Below are 23,364 nucleotides of genomic sequence, written 5' to 3'. Positions count from 1 at the left end.
GCTGGGGGAGGGGGCAGCACAGAGGAGCACTTCCTTATGAGGCTCTGGGATTAATCCTCAGCACTGAGAAGGGAGGGAGGGGAGGAGGAAAGAAGGAAGGAAGACTGTAAAAAGGTATGAGGGCCATTCTCTTAGAAGTGTCAGAATTCACTTTGGCAGCAAGGAGAATAAATGTTTGCGGAGAAAAGAAGGGGCAGGTATCTTTGTGACCAAATGAGACAGTTGGATGCAGCCCGGATGTCCTCAGGGCATCACTGGACCCCTGCCAGCAGTGGGGAATCCCAAAAGCCTCTCTGACTGGCTGCAGAAGGAAGCAGACATCTCCTGTGGAGAGAAAGGGAAGTTGCTGTCTGGTGGCTCTGGTGACTGAGGCCACACCAGGCCTGAGGACAGAGATTCTGTGGGGGTAATGGAGCTGGCAAAGCCACAGCCTGAAGCTAGCACAGGGCTGTCTGGCCAAGGGAGAAGCTGGGCTGCCTGCCTTCTCTTCCCTGCAAAGTCAGTGAGGCTGGTTAAATGGCCTCTTTCTAGATTCTCGGAATCTGGAATGTGCCCTTCAATAGTGTCATCTCTAAGGACCACAGGGCACTAGGCCACTTCCAGAACTCTGGTCTGTGAGTGAGATGAGGTGGCACATGCCATCCTAGTATGTGGGGAGGCAGAGACAGGGGACTCAAGATCAAGTCTAACCTGGTCAACATAACTAAACATTTTGTCGTGAGGTTCCACATGACCAGTGTGTAGGGTTGTGAGAGGGACCCAAGGCAGGCTGTCTCCTTTCTGGGAACTCTGCCCGTACTCTGTGTACTCCTTCAGATCCACCCTTGGCTCCTCTTGGCTCTATTCTGTGTCTGATTCTGTCAGGATGTGTCATCAACAGGCCTCTTTACCCTCTGGTTAAACTCAGCCAATGAGAGGAGAGTTTGAGGCAAGAGGTGCCAGAGGGCTTCCCCTTTCATTGCTCTTCCTTCCCAGGCTGGTATGTGCCTTGATTGACAGTCACTGGCCTTCTCTCCCTCAGGGATCAGGTAACCAGCTCCCCTGACCTCTCAGGCCTTAGGGTAGTGACAGTTCCTCAGCTGTTTGTAGCCTCGGGTCACCGCACCACCCCTTCTGAGTTCCTCTACACCCACCCACACTGTTGTGAATAAACCCTCTTCAAATTATTCTAATTTGAGTGCACCATCTGTTTTCAGTTGGGACCCTGACTGATACATTTGCCAAATAAGGATTCTTTTGGTTGTTAGGGAGGGAGAAGAGAAGAGGGAGGCAGGGAGAGAAATATATATATGCCTCATATACCTGAACTTGAGCCATAAACTTTAGACAAGTCTATCCAACACTTGAGGCTTGAGTTTAGGAACAAGCTCCTAGGCCAACAGAGTGTCTCCATCCTTTGGCTCTAGTCGCCTGATTTGCTTTGTGTTCTCCTGGTGGCACAGGTTTAACATCTTTAGTGGCTTCAGAATCTGAGACAGGAGGATTACAAGTTCAAGACCAGCCTAGGCAACTGAGTAAGACTCTGTCTCAAGATGAAAAGGTAAAAAAAAGAAAGCTGGGTGGTGGTGGGACAGACCTTTGATCCCAGCGCTGGGCAGAACTCTGAGTTGGATGCCAGCCTGGTCTACAGAGTGAGTTTCAGGACAGCCAGGGCTACACAGAGAAACCCTGTCTTAGGAAAACCAAAAAGAAAATGTGAAAAGAGGGCTGGGGCTCAGCTCAGTGATAGATAGCAAGCATCAGGTTCTGAGTTCGATTCTCAGTACCCCCTCCCCACCCCAAAGCAAACCAAACTAAACTCCCAGGCTTCTCATCTACTTGGCAGGAGTCGCAAGTCCACTTCCAAACTGACTAAGATAAAGCTGAAAGGTGCTGGAGAGATGGCTCAGCAGTTAAGAGGATCTGGATTTAATTCTCAACCCCCACATAGTGGTTCACAAACATCTAGAAGTCTCCAGTTCTAAGAGATCCGATGACCTCTTCCAGCTGTTGTGGGCACTAGGCATACCTGTGGAGCACAGACTCACATGCAGGCAAAACACCTATACACATATGAATAATTACAACTAGGGCTGGAGAGATGGTTCAGCGGTTAAGAGCACTGACTGCTCTTCTGAAGGTCCTGAGTTCAAATCCCAGCAACCACATGGTGGCTCACAACCATCGATCAGTTAATGAGATCTGCCGCCCTCTTCTGGTGTGTCTGAAAACAGCTGCAATGTACTTAGATATAATAATAAATAAATCTTTAAAAAAAATACAACTAAGCCGGGGGTTGTGGCGCACGCCTTTAATGCCAGCACTCTGGAGGTAGAGGCAGGCCGATTTCTGAGTTTGAGGCCAGCCTGGTCTACAGAGTGAGTTCCAGGACAGCCAGGGCGACACAAAGAAACCCTGTCTTGAAAAAAACAAAACAAAACAAAATGAAACAAGATTTTTTTTTTTTTTAAAGATTTATCTATTGGTTATATGTAAGTACACTGTAGCTGTCTTCAGGCACACCAGAAGAGGGTGTCAGATCTCATTACGGATGGTTGTGAGCCACCATGTGGTTGCTGGGATTTGAACTCTGGACCTTCGGAAGAGCAGCTGGGTGCTCTTACCCACTGTGCCATCTCACCAGCCCCGAAACAAGATTTTCATTTGTGTTAGTTAAGGTTGCTATTGCACTGATAGAACACCATGACCAAAGCAACTCGGGGAGGAAAGGGCAGAGACAGATGGATGGATCTCTATGACAAAGACAAGGCCAGCCTTGTTTACGTAGATAAGATAGCTCTGACTCCAGGAAAGAGCTATGGAATAGAGAGATCCTGTCTCAAAAGACAAACAACATCAACAACAGAAAAATGTACTTTATTTTGTGTGTATAAATGCTTTGCCTGCATGTGTGTGGTATACTATATGCATGCCTGGTACCCAGAAAGCCCAGAATAGGGTATCGGATCTCCTGGAATTGTGATCCTGAGCCAGCATGTGGGTGTTGGGAATCCTCCAGGTTCCCTGGAGGAGCAGCCTGTGCTCTTAACCACTGAGCCATCTCTCCAGTCCACACAAAGGTAACGATTTCATGATTAGAATGACTGTCTTCTTGCAACCTGCTTTCTACTGTCCACACCCCCGACCACCAGACCTCTTCACTAGTCAAGAAAGCTGTCCTTTTTTTTTCCCCCCCTTAATGGTTATTAAAGAACATCTAGGAGCCCCTGTTTTCTTGCAGATAGTGTTCACACTGGCTTGCAGCCACTGGGTTTAGTCTAGGTAAAGCAAGACCATGATCTATCTGAGAGCTGGTTTCTGATCTCCTGATGCTGGCTGGCATCAGGCCCTCAGACTGCAGGGATGACAGTCAACGGGAAATCAGCCTTTGAGGATAACCTTGGCTGTTGGAATATAGGAATTATTTAGCTAAGTGGCACTGAACTATTATTCCCACTAGAGGGCACTGGTGAGCCATTTAGCGTTTCCACCAGGCTCTCTTCCCTGTAAGAAAGGTTACTGCCTGAAGCAACCTCCCAGATGACTAGGCAGCCAAGTAAAGTCTCCTATTCCAGAAGAGTGATGATGTATCAGAGGAACTCTGGTTAAACACACTACAAGGACAACATAAGAGAAAATAAAATCAAGGTATCTAGCCCCCCCCATGTAAATACCTTAGTAATATTTTTTTTTATTTTTTTCTTTTTTTTTTTTTTTTTTTGGTTTTTCGAGACAGGGTTTCTCTGTATAGCCCTGGCTGTCCTGGAACTCACTCTGTAGACCAGGCTGGCCTCGAAATCAGAAATCCTCCTGCCTCTGCCTCCCAAGTGCTGGGATTAAAGGCATGCGCCACCACGCCCGGCTAGTAATATTTTTCATATACATTATAGAACCTTCTAACAATATGGGAAAATACACGGAAGAGAAAATCACCTGATGGGTTGTGACCCGAGACTCCCACCAGTCATGGCTTTGACCATCTTTTTGAAATCTGTTTTTTCATTTGGAGACTATGTTGTGGGTGTCTATCCCTGCCAATATCTTTAACATTAGGAGCCTCAGGACAGGCCTTACATATAAGCTTCATACTTCTTTTTCTACTCAAGTAGCTCCAAAGACAGAGAAAAATGCATGTTTGGGAGGGCAGGTGCTCTGTGCGGCTGGGTGGGGCTAGAGGGTAAAGACGGGAGGAAGCTCTTGCTTATGTTACATTTTTACCTTAAATCTTTTATCAGACAAACGCTGTGTTCTACAACATAACATCTTGAGTTCCAGTTCATGCTTGTTTTTATTTAAAAATACTGTGGCCTGGGCTGGCAAGATGGCTTAAGCCATATCTGGTGTCCTGAGTTTGATCCCCTGAACCTGTACAGTGGAAGTCAAAAGTGGAGCCTGGAGAGTCATCCTGTGACTATTGTGTGCATACAGAAACATGGGGGTGCCCCATCACCCCACCAGACATGCACGGGCACACACAAGGCATATTTATGTATGTGTGTGTGTATATATAAATATATACATCTATATAAATTTAGGATCTAGATCTCACTATGTAGACCTAGCTGTCCTGGAGTACACAGAGATCTGCCTGCCTTTGTCTCCTGAGTGCAGAAACTAATATGTGCTTCTATGCCTGACATATTTTTTAAAATTTGTATTAATGTTTATCTATTTATCATATTTATTGGCTTTTGAGACACAAGCTCTCTACATAGCCTTGGCTGTCCTAGGACTTGCTATGTGGACCAGGCTGGCCTCAAACGCAGAGAAATCTGCCTGCCATTCTCTTTGGAATGCTGGGATTAAAGGCGTGCCTAACTATTTATTTTAATTTTATGTGTATGAGTCATTTTGTTTTGTATTCATTTCTTTTGAGACAGGGTTTCTCTGTGTAGTCTTGGATTTCCTGGAGCTCACTCTGTAGACCAGGCTGGTCTCAAAGTCAGAGATCCACCTGCCTCTGCCTCCCAAGCACTGGGATTAAAGGAGTGCACTGTCATGCCAGGCTGTGGTGGTGGTGGTGGTGGTGGCGTACGCCTTTAATCCCAGCACTTGGGAGGCAGAGGCAGGAGGATTTCTGAGTTCGAGGCCAGCCTGGTCTACAGAGTGAGTTCCAGAACAGCCAGGGCTACATAGAGAAACCCTGACTCGAAAAAAAAAATGTGTGTGGGCGATTTGTCTGCATGTATGTATGTGCAGCACATGTGTGCCTGGTTCCTGCTAAGGCCAGAAGAGGGCATCATATACAATTGTGACCTTCTATGTTGGTGCTAGAAATTAAACCTGGGTCTTCTGCAAGAACAGCCAATGCTCTTAACCACTGAGTACGAGTCCCATGTTCATACATGTATGTATGTATGCATGCCACATATGTGTCTGGTGCCCACAGAGGCCAGAAGAAGGCATCAGATCCCCTAAATCTAGAATTATGAACAGTTGTGAGCTGTCATGTGGGTGCTGGGAACTGAACCAAGGTCCCTTGTAAGAGCAACAACTGTTCTTAACCACTGAGTTGTCTCTTTAGACCACACCCAGCATGATATTTTAAAAATTAAATGCTGTATTTTTTCTCCTCCATATCTTTTGTTTGTTTGTTTGTTTGTTTGTTTCATTTTTATTTTTATTTTTTCAGGCAAGGTCTCATTGGCCTTGATCTCATTGTGTAGCTAAGGACAGTCTGGTCTAGAACTCCCACCTCTACCTTTCTAAGGTGGGATGTACAGGAGGGTGCCACTGCACCAATCATCCTCCCCATCTCTGTAACATTTTACGATACAGACAAAGCAAAGGACAGTGTTGAACATTTAAATCACCTGCAGTTTTTCCTTCCTACCAACACTCATGCAGTGACCGTCCTTAGGCCTGGGTATTTTCTCTAGTCTAATGAGATCATTAGAATGGAGTTCTAGAACTTTCCTTTGTTCCTTGCCGCTTTTGAAAACCTTATACCAATGAGTTGAAAAGGTAATAAGAGGGAAAAAAGTGTGTCCCTTTAGGCTTCTTTTTCTTGTGATTGCTGGGCCCTACCAGAGAACTGGTTCTAGCCTTGGGCCTCGCCTTTCTGCACTGGCCACATGGCTCCTCTGCCTTCGGAGCTCCCATCCACCTTTACCTCTCTGAGTCTTTGATCGGTGCTGTTATCATCTTACAGAGGTGGATCCAGGTGTTTGGACTGGGGTCCAAAGCTTATAATGGGATGTTTGGGTGTCTGGATCACTGAGCCCAGTTTCATGAGCAGAGACAGGGCTTAGCACTAACCTTGTGACTGTGTGCAGCCTAAAGGCCTTCTCCTGGCTGCCCAAAACAAAAACACAAACAGCAGTAGGCTATTTTAAGTTTAAGGAGGACTGGTCTGGGAGGTGATTTATGAACAAAAAGAAGTCTCCTGGAGCCTGAGAGGAGAAGTAATTAGTCTCGTGAGGAATGTGGAAGCTGCACTCTCTCACCCTTTCTGTTTCTTTCACTCTGGGAAACCGTGGCCCCCGGGCTCTCACTCTGCAGGTTCCTCTTCAGCAGACCAGCTTCTCTGCAGTGCTGAGAACATGCCCTTCTCCCACTCTGGAACTTCATAACCCTTTTGCTTAAACCTGCAACCTACCTAGATCTCTAACCTTAAACTCAAGTCCCCGAAGGGAGAATCTGGTTGGATACCTTTGAACCCTGTCTGCTTTTTGGGGGAAGGGGGCTAGGTGGCACCTATGTGACTGTTCGTCTGCTCTCTGGGTAGAGGATCATTGTGGGCTCTCAGACTGTTACAAGGGTGCAGGTAGACATCCACTATGACTCTGTCTAGAGAACCTTTAATATTACCCAGGAATCTTTTGGCTCTAAGTGACAGAAATTGGGTTCAAGTTGAGAAAGAAAGCTAAAAACAAAACAAAAACAAACAAACAAACAAAGGGAATTGATTTATTTTTTATTAAAGATTTATTTATTTATTATATGTAAGTACACTGTAGCTGTCTTCAGACGCACCAGAAGAGGGTGTCAGACCTCATTACGGATGGTTGCGAGCCACCATGTGGTTGCTGGGATTTGAACTCAGGACCTTCGGAAGAGCAGTCAGTGCTCTTAAATGCTGAGCCATTCTCTCTAGCCTGAATTGATGGTTTTTACTAGAAAAGCCAAGGGCTTAGTGTTGGGCATAGCCAGATGCACTTTCTCAAAGACACTGTCAGGAACAGACCTTTTTTGTATGTGTGCTTCATGCCCAGTGAGACTCTTCTCTGTCTTATAGTCTCGTTACTTAGCTTCCTCAACGGAAAAGTCATGTCCTCTTTCCAGCAGTTTCAGTTCTGGTTGTATTTGATCGAGCCTTCAGTTCCTGTGACAAATAGACAGCTGTCTCTGATTGGCTAGGTCATGTGACAGGCTCAGTGCTGAGGAGGGGGTGTGGTGGTTTGAATGAGAATAGACCTCACAGGCTCATCTATTTGAACACCTGGTCCCCAGTTGTGGAACTGCTGGGGAAGGATTAGGAGGCGTGGCCTTGGAGGAGGTGCATCGCTAGGGGTGGGCTTTGATGTTCCAAGTGTGCTCTCTGCCTCCTGCTTGTGGCTCAGTGACCTCTCAGCTGTTCCTGCTACCTTTACTCCATCGTCAGGGACTCTAATACTCTGAAACCACAAGTCCAGTTAACTAAGTGTTTGTCTTTTATAAGCACCATTGGTCATAGTGTTTTGTCATAGCACACAGTACCAAGGGATAGATCTTCAAAAGAAAAATAGGATGGTAGTGGGTTAAGAGCACACTGACTGCTCTTCCAGAGGACCAGGGTTCAATTCCCAGCACCCACATGGTAGCTCACAACTGTCTGACTGGCCTTTGCAGGCACTGACTGGGCAGGACTGTGAGAAGCCATTTATTCAATGTTTGTTTATCAAGGATTCTCTGTGTGCCTGGAAGATATAGGAGTGAATCACACAGACAAGATTCTTCTTCCCAGAAAGCTGAAATTCTGAGTACTGGGCCAACAATCCATGGTTATCCAGTCTGTGCTACACACAAAACATCTTCCAACTTCATTCCCACCCCACCTCACTCAAAGAGAGACAATGGGGCCTTTTCCTTGAGAAATTTACAATTGCTTGTAAGCACTGGGAGGCACAAGGCCATGAATTTGATCTTCAGCACTGAATTAAAAAAAAAAAAACTGTACCAAGGCAGGCAAAACAGTGATGTATGCGATGAGCAAACGCTACATGCCCAATTACACAAGTCGGGGAGAGGGCTGCGGTGAGGAAGGATTCTACAGCAACAAAGATAATGAGTAGGAGCCGGGCGTGGTGGCGCACGCCTTTAATCCCAGCACTCGGGAGGCAGAGGCAGGCGGATTTCTGAGTTCGAGGCCAGCCTGGTCTACAAAGTGAGTGCCAGGACAGCCAGGGCTATACAGAGAAACCCTGTCTCGAAAAACCTAAAAAAAAAAAAAAAAAAAAAAAAAGATAATGAGTAGGACATTCACTGGGTGGTTAGTGGGTACTGAGCACTGTGTTCACAGCTTTCTTTTTCTTTTTCTGAGACAGTGTTTCTCTGTGTAGCCCTGGCTGTCCTGGAACTCACTTTGTAGACCAGGCTGGCCTCGAACTCAGAAATCCACTTGCCTCTGCTTCCCAAGTGCTGGGATTAAAGGAGTGCACCACCACTGCCCGGCTGTTCACAGCTTTCTGCACAGTATCTCACTCCAATAGCCTATGAGGAGAGTGGCCCACAGAGGCTCAGAGAGGAAGTATGACCGGCTCAGGACACATGCCCAGAGGTCCACGGAGTGAGCATTTGCACTTAGCTCTGTCTGGCTTCAGGGCGAAGACCATTTACCTATGATGCAGTCCTGGGCAGGGGAGGGAGAGGAGGAGGCGTTAGACCCGGGCACACGCGAGAGTGGGGACAGTCAGCATGATGGGTTCTCTTCTCTCCTCTGTGTGCAGGGTTTTCTTTGCCTCTCCGTAGCACAGCAGGAATAAAGAGGCAGTTTCCACTTTTGGGGCCAATGCCTGAACCTGACTCCATGGGACCAATTGCAAACAGACTGCTCCATGGGCCAAATATGGCAACAACAGCCACAACAACAACAAGCAGCAACAGTTGCAACAACTGTTTAGCCCATGATATTTTTTTTTTTTTTTTGGTTTTTCGAGACAGGGTTTCTCTGATAGCCCTGGCTGTCCTGGAACTCACTTTGTAGACCAGGCTGGCCTCGAACTCAGAAATCCACCTGCCTCTGCCTCCCGAGTGCTGGGATCAAAGGAGTGCGCCACCACGCCCCGCTTTAGCCCATGATATTTAAAAGCAAGAATTAATCCCTGGAATTTAAAAACTGGGAAATTCTACATAAGAAAATCAGACTATCTGACAAGGGCCTGTGTTTCCATGGCAACCATCTGCTAGTGCTGAGTGACAGCTGCTGCATATAGCCAAGGCACAGGCTCTCCAGTGCCACGGTGGCTGCCAGTCCCCTTCACCACTTCTATGACATTTGAACTGCAGTCACTGATCCAGTTTCAGACTCCAGCTTGGGTGGAGCACTCACCTCTGGCTCCCAACTCTGTGGCCACAGTGGGGAAGGCTTCAGTGAGGTCAACAAGGGGTCCCATGGCGCCCCTCCAGCAAGGCCTGTGTATCCCAGTAGATTCTTACAGACAGGGCTGTCATGGGTAGACACTCTAAGAGCTATTTAGTTCAAAGGAAAGGAAATCAAGGCTTAAAGCCCACGTACTACACAAAACATGTAATAATCCAGGTTCTAGGTCACAAAGGAGGTTTCTACAAAGCAAAACCGTAGGCCTGGAGGGAAAAGGGGAAAATTAACTTCTGCAGAGCTAAAAACATGGTTTTTATGAGTTGGACCAAGAAGGGGCCTCAGGGAACAGGCTAAAGGGTGCCACCGTTCATCATCATTAGAAACAGGGACAAGATCCAATGCTTGCAACCACAGCACTTGAACTTGGGGATTGTGACCCCTGGATCTGCCTGAGATACATAATGAGACTCTGTTTCCAGAAGAGAAGTGGGAGAGGAAGGTCTAGGGAAGAAGTTCAGTTGGTGCTGCTGCTGCTACTTGCCTAGTGTGCACGACACTCTGTGTTTGTAGATCCTAGAACTACATAAGCCAGGCTTGGGGAGGGGGTGTCATGGGGGGGTCACATACCTGTAATCCCTGCATTTAGGAACAGGAAACACAAAGGTCAGAAACTCAGTCATCCTCAGCTATATCATGAGTTCAAGGTCAGCCTGGGCTACAAGAGACCCTGTCTCAGCAAACCAAAAACAAACTAGCACATGCCTTTCATTTCAGCACTCAAGAGGCAAAGGCAGACAGATCTCTGAGCGTTCTAGGCCAACCAGGGCTATGTAATTAGACCCTATCTCAAAACAAAAATGAAAAGAAAATCCCAAGCAAACAAAACATGAAAGATTGAGAACATAGTAGGGGAGCAGGTCTGGGGAGGAGAAACAGAGGTTGGGTTTGGTGAGTTTTTGGTGATTTTGGCCATGTTGAGTTTCCTATGCTGTGCCTAAGGTCATGCAGATAAGAGATAAGGCAAGGGGCTGGAGAGATGGCTCAGTGGGTAAGAGCACCCGACTGCTCTTCCAAAGGTCCAAAGTTCAAATCCCAGCAACCACATGGTGGCTCACAACCACCCATAATGAGATCTGACGCCCTCTTCTGGTGCATCTGAAGACAGCTACAGTGTACTTACATAAAAATAAATAAATAAATCTTTAAAAAAAAAGAGAGAAGGCAATTTCCTAGCAAGCGCCCTTTGGAGGAAAAATGAGAGCTTGAGATACCGGACTAAGTCAACCACAAGGAGGGAAGCGTTAGGGACACGGTCACAGGCTAACTGTGAGAAGGATGAGGAAGGCAAGAGGAGGTGACCTTGAGGAACAATGCTTAGAGTTTGGAGCACAGTACACAGTAGGACCACCAGGAGCAGAGTCCTTGCAGAAGCCCAGTAGGGACAGTTTTAAAGCGGCAGGGTTTAGTGGCTAACATCTGTAATCATACCACCTAAAAAGCTGAGGCAGAAGGATTGCTGAGAGTTTAAAGCCAGTCTGGGCTACAGAGTGAGACCCTGTCTCAGACACCACCAAACAAAATAAAGATTGGGGAAAAGGCTCGCTTGGTAAAGTACTTGCTGTTCAAAAACCAAGTTCAAAGCCAGCCCCCACATAAAGCTGGGTGTGGTGGCATGTGCCTGTCATCCCAGCACTGGGGAGGAGGAGACTAGCTAAACTATAGCTGCAGGGTCAGTGAGAGACTGTCCAAAAGCGAGATGGAGAACAATTGATAAAGGTATCCATTGATCTCTGGCCATGTGCATATATAGTCATCCCAACCCCAAAATAAAATAACATAAAAGACCTTGTGCATTGCGCCAAGTGCTTAGAGAAGCTAGAACAGAGAGGATGGAGGTGGCCCTTTGGCCTGGCAGTTAACAGACCCTCGGTGAGTGTGATTAGAGAGCTTAGCTGAGCGGAAACCATAGAGGCTTGGGAATGAGTGTACAGTGAAGATGGGGGCTGGGGTGTCAATTCTTCCAGCAATGGGGTATGTCGGGTGGAAGGGAAGAGAGTCATTTAAAAGCAAAGGTCCAGCACCCAGGAGGCAGGAGGAAGGCCAGCCTGCTCTACGCAGTGAGTTCCAGCCAGAGCTACAAAGTGAGACTCTTGTCTTTTAAAAAAACAAAACAAAACAAAAGCCGAGTTGACGTCAAACCAGGGGAAGGCGTGGCTGTTGGCCAGAGAGCCAGGTGTCACGGATACCTTACTGTGGGAAGTCCCAGAGCCTGGGAAGGACCCAGGTGTCATGTGCTGGTTTGCTCACTGGAGGGGCCTGCAGTGGGAACTGTCCTATGAGAAGGCCCTAGCCCTGTGGCTGGGTTTTCCCCTCTGCATTGAGTTTCCTTGATCTCCTGATTATCTTGGGCTGGTTTTGCTGCATGACTCAGGAGCTTGAGCAAGCTGAGGTACTAGGTTTCACAGCTGTGGGGGTGGGGAAGCCTGATCGCTACTGATAACTGGGAAACAGTCATTAGATATTGACGAAAGCATCACTGTTGGGCCCCTGGCTTCAGAAAAGACTCTCTAAGCCTTGATTCCTAAGTCAAATAAAAATAAAATAAGAGAGCCGGGCGTGGTGGCGCACGCTTTTAATCCCAGCACTTGGGAGGCAGAGGCAGGCAGGTTTCTGAGTTCGAGGCCAGCCTAGTCTACAAAGTGAGTTCCAGGACAGCCAAGGCTACACAGAGAAACCCTGTCTCGAAAAACAAAACAAAACAAAAAACAAACAAACAAATAAATAAAATAAGAATACCATTATCTGATGCAGTGGTACTCAACCTGTAAGGGGCGGTGGCGCGGGCACACACGCACCCCACCCCCCAGGAGTCGCATATCAGAGAGCCTGTGTAACAGATACTTACGTTATGATCCATAACAGTAGCAAAATTCTAGGTATGAATTAGCAATGAAATAATTTTATGGCGGGGGGGGGGGGAGTCACCACAACACGAGGAACTATATTAAACACGAGGGCTGCTGCTTTAGGAAGCTTGAGAACCACTGCTCTAATGGCTGTTGAGGGATTGCAAACATTGCCAGGAAAGGTTCTGATCTGCGAGGTGAACTATCACCATCCTCCTTTTTTGCCCGGAGGAAGTGAAGAGTCTAAGGAAATGACTTGCCTGGGACAGCTAGCAAATACCTGCCGGAATCCTAAGTCCCGAGCCACTATGCACGTTGCACGGCTAAGGATGTCTGCAGGAGGCCTATCGTGTCAAGCCTGTGGTTGAGGAGCAAGCGGCCCCTCCGAAGAGAGTCTTGGGCAAATAGCTAGAAAACAAGGCCCTTGCAAGTAGCTGCTTTTCTGTTGGGAATTCTGGCAAAGAAGAGATGAGCCTCTAAGCTGCCTCTGCGGCTCCCTCACTGGAGACCCCTTTTGGTAGCCTCCTCCGCACGGCTCAGATAAAGAGTCTATTTATTAGCTTTCCCCAGAGCGGGTTCTGGAAGCTGGATCTGGCATGAGGTAGAAGTCAGTCCCTCAGCCAAGCCTCCTCCTTTCGGTCTACCTTCCTTAGCCCTCTCCCTGGATTCCCCTGACACTGGCTTTCTCTCTCTGGTATCCCTGAGCCCAGGGCGCAGTATCACGTTCTTCCTAAACTGTCCGTGGAGCAGGGACAGCTTTGCGAGCTGCCTGCCACTGCACACACTTCCAAAGGTTTCCGTGGAATTCAGGCTTCAGTAAACACTTGAGGAGGAGGAAGTGGGCCAAGAAATGAATGTAAGATTACATCAGGGCTGACGCACACCCTGCCCACCCCTCTCCGGTCTTCTGAGACGCCCTCCCTCCTTGGAGGGGGGGGCACAGATGCAGCCCCTGGATCAGCCTCAAGCCATCTTTTTCCCCTTTGGCCTAGGAGAGTGGCTAGTGCTGATGAAAAGGGGAATGCTGAGGAGGGGGCCTTAGAGGTGAACTGTATCCTCCATGACCTGGAAGAGAGCTAGCTAACAGCAAGCTGGAGAGAGAGCAAAAGTGAAGTGGCCAAAGGAAAGAGTCCAAAAAGGCTGCGAAGCTGTGTTTTGGAAGTGTCCGCCAGAAGCTAGGCTCCATGCGGGAAACAATAACAACAGTGGTATCCAGCTTAGGAAACAGCGGCTGCTGGGTCGGGGACTCCGTTTCGGAAGCAGCTACCTTTTGTGTAAGGACCCTGGGTGGTTTATATGTCCTTGTATCGTACTGAATTCCAGCAACACCCCTCGGATTGGTGTGGTTAGGATCAGCCATCTTTTTACAAATAAAGACAGGGAAGGGCTAAAGTTCAGAGCTATCTAAGGTTACTAAATTGGGCTTTGGGTAGTCTGGGTTTGGGTCTGGGTCTGTCTGCTGAGTGTGTTTTGTGTTTGTTTTTAAGGCAGGGACTTGCTGAGAATTCCAGGCAGACTTTAAACTCATGACCCCTGCTGTGGCCTCCCGAGTCCCAGGATTAAAGGCAGGGACCTTTGCAGGCACCATTGCAGGACTCTAATGCTCACCCTTAGCGTTGCTGAGCCCACACAGTTAACTCCCAAGTGCCTGGCTCTTCCTGAGTCCCTCTCAGTTTAGTTTGGGTTTCCCATCTTTCTGTCTCCCCAGGCAGAAATGATAGAGCCAGCCTAGGCAGACCTGGTGGCCAGCTGAGGCAGGATTGCTAGTTCAAGGTTATGCAGTGAGACACCATCTCAAAATGGAAAATAATGAAAAGATGGAGGATATAGCCCAATTTAGTAATACAGGGCTTGCTAGCAAGCATTGGGCCCGGAATACAATCCCAGGCACAGAGATAGTGATAGAGACAGACAGACATAGATAGATGGATAGACAGATAGACAGACAGACATAGAAAATGTGGTACATTTACACAATGGAGTACTACTCAGCTATTAAAAACGATGAATTCATGAAGTTCTTAGGCAAATGGATGGAACTAGAAAATATCATCCTGAGTGAGGTAACCCAATCACAAAAGAACACACATGGTATGCACTCACTGATATGTGGATATTAACCCAGAAGTTCAGAATACCCAAGATACAATTCACAGACCACATGAAGCTCAAAAAGAAGGAAGACCACAGTGTGGATACTTCAATCTTTCTTAGAAGGGGGATCAAAATACCCATGGGAAGAGATACAGAGATAAAGTGTGGAGCAGAAACTGAAGGAAAGGCCATCCAGTGACTGTCCCATCTGGGGATCCATCCCATATACAGTTACCAAACCCAGACACTATGGTGGATGCCAACAAGTGCTTGCCGACAGGAGCCTGATATAGCTGTCTCCTGAAAGGCTCTGCCAGTGCCTGACAAATACAGAAGTGGAGGCTCACAGCCACCGGTTGGACTGAGCACAGGGTCCCCAATGGAGGAGCTAGAGGAAGGACCCAAGGAACTGAAGGGGTTTGCAGCCCCGTAGGAGGAACAATATGAACCAACCAGTACCCCCAGATCTCCCAGGGACTAAACCACCAACCAAAGAGCACACATGGAGGGACTCAAGGCTTCAGCTGCATATGTAGCAGAGGATGGCCTTGTGGGACATCAATGAGAGGAGAGACCCTTGGCCTTGTGAAGGCTTGATGCCCCAGTGTAGGGGAATGCCAGGACAGGGAAGCAGGAGTGGGTGAGCAGGGGAAGGTGGGGTAAGGGGTTTTCGGAGGGAAAATGAGGAAAAGGGATAAAAATTGAAATGTAAATAAAATATCTGCCGGGCGTGGTGGCGCACGCCTTTAGTCCCAGCACTCGGGAGGCAGAGGCAGGCAGATTTCTGAGTTCGAGGCCAGTCTGGTCTACAAAGTGAGTTCCAGGACAGCCAGGGCTACACAGAGAAACACCCCCCCCAAAAAAAAAATCTAATAAAAAATGAAAAAAAAAGACATATGGATAGCTAAATAAATAGATAGATGGATATATAGATAGATAGACATAGATATATACACACATAGGTAGGTAGATAGACAAACATATAGATAGATACATAGACAAACAGACAGACAGAGAACAAACGCCTGTTTTGGTGTCTTTCATGCTGGCTCCTGTCACCTGTCCATTTGGCTTTCCCTAGCCACTTCCAGCTTGGTCCCTGACCAACCACAACCTTAGCTTTGTGGATCTCTTAGCACCTGGCCTGAAGGAGGTTTGAATGGAAAAACAATGGATTCCTGGAAGAGTTGCAAATTTGAATCTAGGTACATTAGGCTCCATCAGAGTGGTTTCCATCCTCTGCCTCCATCCCAGCCCCCTTGGCCAGTGAGGTCCAGTAAAGGAACTGGAAAACAAAGAGCCAAGAAGCAAGCAAGGGCAATCAGAATCCTTTCCCCCTGGTCTCTCCTTCCATTCTCCAGAAGCCAGGGAGAAATAGAAAAATGACTGTGGCCAGCACCAGCTCCGCCCCCAAGTTAAGGAATGCAAAAGGTGAGGGGTCACCATGGAAACAGCAGCACCAGGTGTGTTAGTGAGGACTTAGCTTTGCAGCATGGAGGTGAGGGTCTGCAGTGCCCAGCTAAGGAGCTCCAGGGATCGGCAGTTCATTTGTCCTTCTTAATAGGACATTACAGGAGACTTTTGCTTTTCATTGCTACCATTTTCTTCTAAAGTAGAAAGGGGGTGGAGGGAACCATTTTCCTTCCTTTCCTGCCCACTCAGAGGAATGCCAGAGGAGTGAACATCCCCTTCAGATTTGCCGCTGGTCACGAAGCCCCATCATTTCTTAAATCGCTCTATTTTAAGGGTTTGTGAAAAGTGCACCAAATTGATTCCTCCCCCTCCCATCTCTTCTATCTGTGATCTCTGTGGTCTCTCTTTTTCAGAACCGCACGTCCTCAGAGCAGGATGGCAAAGGTAGATGGATGGATACTTGAGGTATTCTGTGGTTTGGGAACCAGAGAATAAAAGGGGCTTTAGAGAATACCCAGTTCCTGTCCCCTCCTGCTCTGCTGATCACCTTTGTATTTATTTTTACTCAGGATCTGTTGGAAAGGATTTGGCTCTAAACTCTATTTAGCTCCAGGCCTTAATCACTGCAGAGCAAAGAATCTTATAATCACAGAGACGGGGAGAATCTTAGAAGTCCTCTGGCTCAGAGATTCTCCAATGCTCAGACTTTATCAAAATAGAAAATTTGGAAAATTGAGTGGGTGACGGAGATGGCTGAGGGCTTTTAGTCTAGACAAACACAAACATCAAACAAATACAACTCTCTTTGTACCAACCATCGTTTTACACTCCAAAAAGGGAGAAAGGTTACATTCTAGTGAGGTGCCCTTAAACAGAAGAGATTTTGTTCACAGATGTACACACTTTAAGCAGACATGTGGTGGTACACGTCAGTAATCCACTTGGGAGGTGGAGGCAGAAGAACCAGGCTTTCAAGAGCATCCTCAGTGGCAGCAAACTTCAAGGCCAGCTGGGCTTTATGAGATGACAAAATGTGCTGTTTTATCAGATATTTCTCCTTTTTTAAAAAAAATTTTTTAGATTTATTTATTTATTTATTATATATAAGTACACTGTAGCTGTCTTCAGACACTCCAGAAGAGGGCATCAGATTTCGTTACGGATGGTTGTGAACCACCATGTGGTTGCTGGGATTTGAACTCGGGACCTTCAGAAGAGCAGTCGGCGCTCTTAACCACTGAGCCATCTCACCAGCCCCAGATATTTCTCCTTATTCCACACACTCCAGTCAGAGAGAGGGTGGACATTTGAAAACTACCGCTCTGGATTGCAGCTCTTAGAAAAAATTAGTTTATATATATATATGTGCGTGTGTGTGTGTGTGTGTGTGTGTGTGTGTATGTGTCTGTATGAATGCATTCACATTGTGCAGATGCCTCTGAAGGCCAGAAGAGAGAGAGAGAGCACCAGATGCGCAGCTGGCATGGGTGCTGGGAACCAAGTCTGGGCCCTCTCAAAGAGCAGCACATACCCGCTCAACCCCTGCACCATCTCTCCAGCCCCAGCTTAAGTTCCTTACCAGCATCTCTTGCTGTGTTCTTACCTGTTGGGTTATCTCTGGAAGCTGCTGCACTCCCTCCCTTTCCTCTGTGCAGGGACAAGTAGAAGTCTAGAGTAAAGGCGCATCTTCCCACACAAATGGTCAAGAACTCCAAAGCTTCAAACCGGTGGAACAATTTGGCAAAGCCCTGACCCGTCTGGGACAGGCTCAGGAGAAATGAATGGCAAGGCTTTCCCTGGGAGTCTAAGGATGAGTGTTATGAACCATCATCCAGGCTGAGTAAAGGCCAGCAAAGGCAGCCTCCCCCTCCCAGATGTTCAGAGCTGGAGACTGCTCACCTACAGAGACCTGCTACCAAGACTAGCTAAGCCCTCCCTCTGTGCTGCGTATAACAGACTCCCTGAGTTCCCCAGGAGTGGTGAGAGAAGCCCATCTGACCCCCAGCTTTACTGTATGTGGGTCTGTCCTTTCTTCATTCTCTTGCTGCCCTAGGCAGGGTTCCAGGACCTAAGGGCACAGGGCGGAGCCTTTGATGAATCAAGCTGTTACCAGTCCTTACCTTTCTTCCTCTCCTGCCCTTCTCATCTCTAGGCAGGTTGGATGTCCCTTCCCTATTCTTCTGAAGTCCCCCCTCCGCCCCACCTTTCTCTTTCAGACAGGGTTTCTCTGTGTAGTCTTGGCTGTCCTGGAACTCTCTCTGTAGACCAGGCTGGCCTCAGAACTTACAGAGACCCATCTGTCTCTGCTTCCTGGGTGCTGGGATTAAAAGCAAGCCCTATCCGAGCCGGATTGCAGATGTCATTTTGTTTTCTGATCTCAGGGTGTTGTGATCATCCTGATACATTAATGTCAACTTCTTTTTAAGCATTTTAAAATTTCTCTCTCTCTCTCTCTTTCTCTGTATGTGTGTGTATGTGTGTGTTTGTATGTGTGTGTGTGCGTATGTATGTGTTTATGTGTGTGTGTATGTGTGCATGTGTGCATGTGTATGTGTATGTGTGTATGTGTGCATGTGTATGTGTGTATGTGTGCATGTGTATGTGTGTATGTGTGTGTATGTATGTGTGTATGTGTGTGTGCGTATGTGTGTACGTGTGTGTACGTGTGTGTATGTGTGTGTGTGTGTGTACACGTTGTATGTGTATGTGTGTGTATGTGTATGTGTACGTGTGTGTACACGTGTGTATGTGTGTATGTGTGTGTGCGTGTGTATGTGTGTGTACGTGTGTGTAAGCATGTATGTATGTGTGTACACGTGTGTATGTGTGTGTGTATGTGTGCGTGTGTATGTGTGTATGTATGTGTGTATGTGTGTGTGCGTGTGTATGTGTGTACACGTGTGTATGTGTATGTGTGTGTGTACACGTGTGTATGTGTGTGTATGTGTGTATGTGTATGTGTGTGTGTGCTTGTGTATATGTGTGTGTGTGTGTGTATGTGTGTGTACGTGTGTGTATGTGTGTGTATGTGTGTATGTATGTGTGTATGTGTGTGTGCGTGTATGTGTGTACACGTGTGTATGTGTGTGCGTGTGTATGTGTGTGTATGTGTGTGTACTCCATGGCATGCATGAATATGGAGATCAGAGGATAATTTACAGAAACTGGTTCTTCCTTTCTGCCATGTGGTCCTGGCAAGCACGTGGTAGGCCCAATGTCAGCTTCTTTTTCTTTTTGTTTTTAAAGACTTATTTATTTTATGTATATGAATACTCTATAGCTGTATAGATGGTTGTGAGCCTTCATGTGGTTGTTGGGAATTGAATTTTAGGACTTCTGCTTGCTCTGGTCAGCCCTGCTCCGGCCCAAAGATTTATTTCTTATAAATAAGTACACTGTAGCTGACTTCAGATGCACCAGAAGAGGGCATCAGATCTCATTATGGGTGGTTGTGAGCCACCATGTGGTTGCTGGGATTTGAACTCAGGACCTTTGGGAGAGCAGTCAGTGCTCTTACCCTCTGAGCCATCTTGCCAATCGCCAACCTCCCCCTCCCCTGTCAGCTTCTTGAAGAGAGAACATACATTGTTTTACCAGATGCTCAGATCCTTGATAGTCAACTGTTGACTAAAGGGATAAACTTTGTCCACTAGATTAACGATGTCATGAAACCACGGGACTAAAGGCCCTGAAGATAATGACTATTCTGAGCATGGTGTCAGTTGCTTGTCTATAATCTTAGTACTCCGAAGACTGAGGCAGGGAGATCAAAAGCTCTCAGGCTAGGGATAGAGAAGAAGCTCAGCAGCATAGAGCACTTGTTTTTGCAGAGGAACTGGACCCAGCACTCACGTGCCGGGTACCCATGTGCCAAGTTACAACTGTCTGTAACTCCAGTTCCAGGGGATCCCATGCCTTCTTGTGATCTCTGAGAGGACCAGGCATGCACATGGTACATGTACATACATGCAGACAAACCATGCATACACATTTAAAAAATATAGAAAAAGCCAGCGGGGCGTGGTGGCGCACGCCTTTAGTCCCAGCACTCAGGAGGCAGAGGCAGGCGGATTTCTGAGTTCGAGGCCAGCCTGGTCTACAAAGTGAGTTCCAGGACAGCCAGAGCTATACAGAGAAACCCTGTCTCGAAAAACCAAAAAAAAAAAAAAAAAAAAAAGAAAAAGAAAAAGCCAGGCATGGAGATACCCAGCATTTGGGAGGCAGAGGCAGGTGGATCTCTGAGTTCAAGGCTAACCTGGTCTACAGAGTGAGTTCTAGGACAGCCATAGAAAAACACTGTCAGCCGGGCGTGGTGGCGCACGCCTTTAATCCCAGCACTCGGGAGGCAGAGGCAGGCGGATTTCTGAGTTCGAGGCCAGCCTGGTCTATAAAGTGAGTGCCAGGACAGCCAGGGCTATACAGAGAAACCCTGTCTCGAAAAACCTAAAAAAAAAAAAAAAAAAAAAAAAAAAAGAAAAACACTGTCTCGAAAAACAAACAAAGTAGTGAAAAAATGATGAGTATTTGTTAAATATATTCCACATACCCCAGCTTCTAAAAATGTTTCTCTTTAATAATATGAACTTGCGGTGGCGGTGTGTGCATGTGAATGTGGGTACCTGAGAAGACCAATGTCTAATGCCCCTGATGCTGCAGTTACAGGTAGTTGTGAGCTGTTTGAAGGATGCTAGGAAGTGAACTTGGTTCACAGTGTGAACTCAACCTCTGGGTCATTTCCCTAGCCCCTGTTTCTTCTTTTCTTTTCATTTTACTTATTTTTATGTGTTACAGGTGTTTTGCCTGCACATATGCGTATACATGTGTGTATGCCTTGCTTGTGGAGAACAGAAGAAGGTATCAAATCCCCTGGAACTGGAGGTACAGATGGTTGTGAGCCACCCTGTGGGTGCAAGGAATGGAACTTCATCCTCTGAGAGAGCAGCCACTGCTCTTCACTGCTGAGCCATCTCCTCAGCCCCAGCCCCACGGGACTCTTAATCTTTGGGTACTGAACCCACATGGGGACCTCATAAATGAATGTGGGAAGCCATGGAAAGTTTGGCATCAGTAAAATGTTTCTGAATATCCACTGACCAACAATTAATTCATCATCCAAGGAACCCAAAGGTATTTTTTTTTTTAAGATTTTCTTTATTGCATGTATGTATGTGAGTACACTGTAGCTGGCATCAGATCCTATTACAAATGGTTGTGAGTCACCACACGGTTGCTAGGAATTGAACTCAGGACCTCTGGAAGAGCAGTCAGTGAGTGCTCTTAACTGCTGAGCCATCTCTCTAGCTCCTCCAAAGGTATTTTTGACCATATTCCCGTGTGTACGATTCCCATCGTACAGCTTCACTATGACCTTGTTTCTGAACATACAGCATGGTATGTGGTATGCACACATTCATGGGAATGGGGTGGGCACACAGTCACAGGTATGTGGTGTGCACACAGTCACAGGTATGTAGTGTGCACACAGTCACAGGTATGGGGTATGCACACAGTCATGGGTATGGGGTATGTATACAGTCAAGCTACACAACACCAACACTTGCCTGAGACATCTCGGCTCAGATTCGAGATGGATGTTATAAACTGCAATGTTTTACTCCACAAACCAAGCATTCTGTCTTATAAAAACATAATGGTTCAATTACAGAAAACAAAGACTTAATATTTTCTTACTTCCTTCCCTCAGCTGTGAATATCAAATTAATATATTGTTGGATTGTATTGTGCTGGAGTGTTTGACATGAAAAAAATTGCTGACGTGAGTTTCATTTAGGAAAAACAATTATGAAACGAAGCCTGGTGAGGTTTCATTTCATGATTTCAAGGTTTCATCATAACAAGATGTGTGAAACCCACTGGTTGAGAGTAGGAGCACTACCACAACTTAAAGCCAAATTTGAAGCAAGCATTAATTAAATACTGACCAGGATAGACTCTGGGCAGGTCCATCTCTGGGTACCCAGAAAATGGCCATGACTCACATTTTGTAGGGGCTCAAAGAGGCCAAACGCATAATTCACTACATTTCCCATCAGGTCCAATCAGGGACAAGCAGGCACCCTGACACACTTCCTGTCCAGGCACCTCCCACCCTCATGTGATCAACACATCTGGTGCAGATAGGTCAAACAAACTTGTCTATGGCTCCCATAAACAACAGTCCCCAGCATTTCAGGAAGTCTCTCACTTCGGGGCTTATATTTTTTGAGGCATTTTTGTTTCATGAATCTCTTAGGAACATTAATTAAAACGTAACTTTGACTCCCAGAGAGGTTTAGGCTGAATCAGGAGTTCAAGGTCATCCTGGACTGCATACTAAGTTTATGGTCCGTCTGTGCTACATGAGTCCCTTGTTAAGTCTCTTCACCCCAAATATAAGCTTAAATTTGTATTACATTTCCCCCCCTTATTTTTACTTTAGTGAGTATGAACCTCTTCCTTCTGCTGTTCATGCACGCCCTGGCTCATATGTGGCGATCAGAGGACAACTTGTTCTCAGATCAAGTTCTCAGAGAGAACTTCTATTCTGTCTTTTCTTAAAGGCCTGGGTAACCCCTGCCTGTCTAGCCAGCCATTTTATTTTATTTTATTTGTTGTTATTACTGTTACAAGGAAACTTTCTCCTGCCTGAGTGGATTGAATAATCTATTGTAGTCTGTGCTTTGGTGTTCTTGGAAACCAATCACAGTAGAGGTAATTAGAATTGCTTTATACAGTTAGCCACAAAAAGCTTGGAGCCACACCAAATGTTAGGCAGCATTTTCTACACCTGTGTGTGAGCTTTTATAGCTTTTGCCTTTATAAGATGCCCCTGGAGGCTGGGCGTGGTGGCGCACGCCTTTAATCCCAGCACTCGGGAGGCAGAGGCAGGCGGATTTCTGAGTTCGAGGCCAGCCTGGTCTACAGAGTGAGTTCCAGGACAGCCAAGGCAACACAGAGAAACCCTGTCTCGAAAAACCAAAAAAAAAAAAAAAAAAAAAAAAAAAAAAAAGATGCCCCTGGGATGGACCATAACATAAGAGAGACACCTGCACAGATATAAGAAGCCATTTTGAATAGGATTGAAGTAAAGTTCTAAGTTCCCAGGACATCCCTGAGAATTGATGTCCTCCTTGGCAGAAAGAGTCATGTGCATGGATAACTGACATCCTGGTTGATGAGCTAAGACATGAATGTTGAGTTGGAGAGATGGTGAAAGAACCTAGTGGGGAAACCCCCACTCAACTCCCGATTCGGCGTGCACCCAAGAATCACGAATAGAATACAACACCTTGATGTAACAACGCGAGGTATTTTAATGGCGGAGCTCCGGGTCGAAATGTATCTCACACAGGAGACAGTGGATTAGACCACGAGGCTTGGAAGCTAGGGTTTTTTTTTTTTTTTTTTAAAGATTTATTTATTTATTATATGTAAGTACACTGTAGCTGTCTT

This window comes from Mus caroli, unplaced genomic scaffold, assembly GCF_978045245.1.
Source record: "Mus caroli unplaced genomic scaffold, Mus_caroli_1 scaffold_6, whole genome shotgun sequence".
In the NCBI taxonomy this organism is placed as follows: Eukaryota; Metazoa; Chordata; class Mammalia; order Rodentia; family Muridae; genus Mus; species Mus caroli.
Note: the sequence above shows the minus strand (reverse complement) of the source record.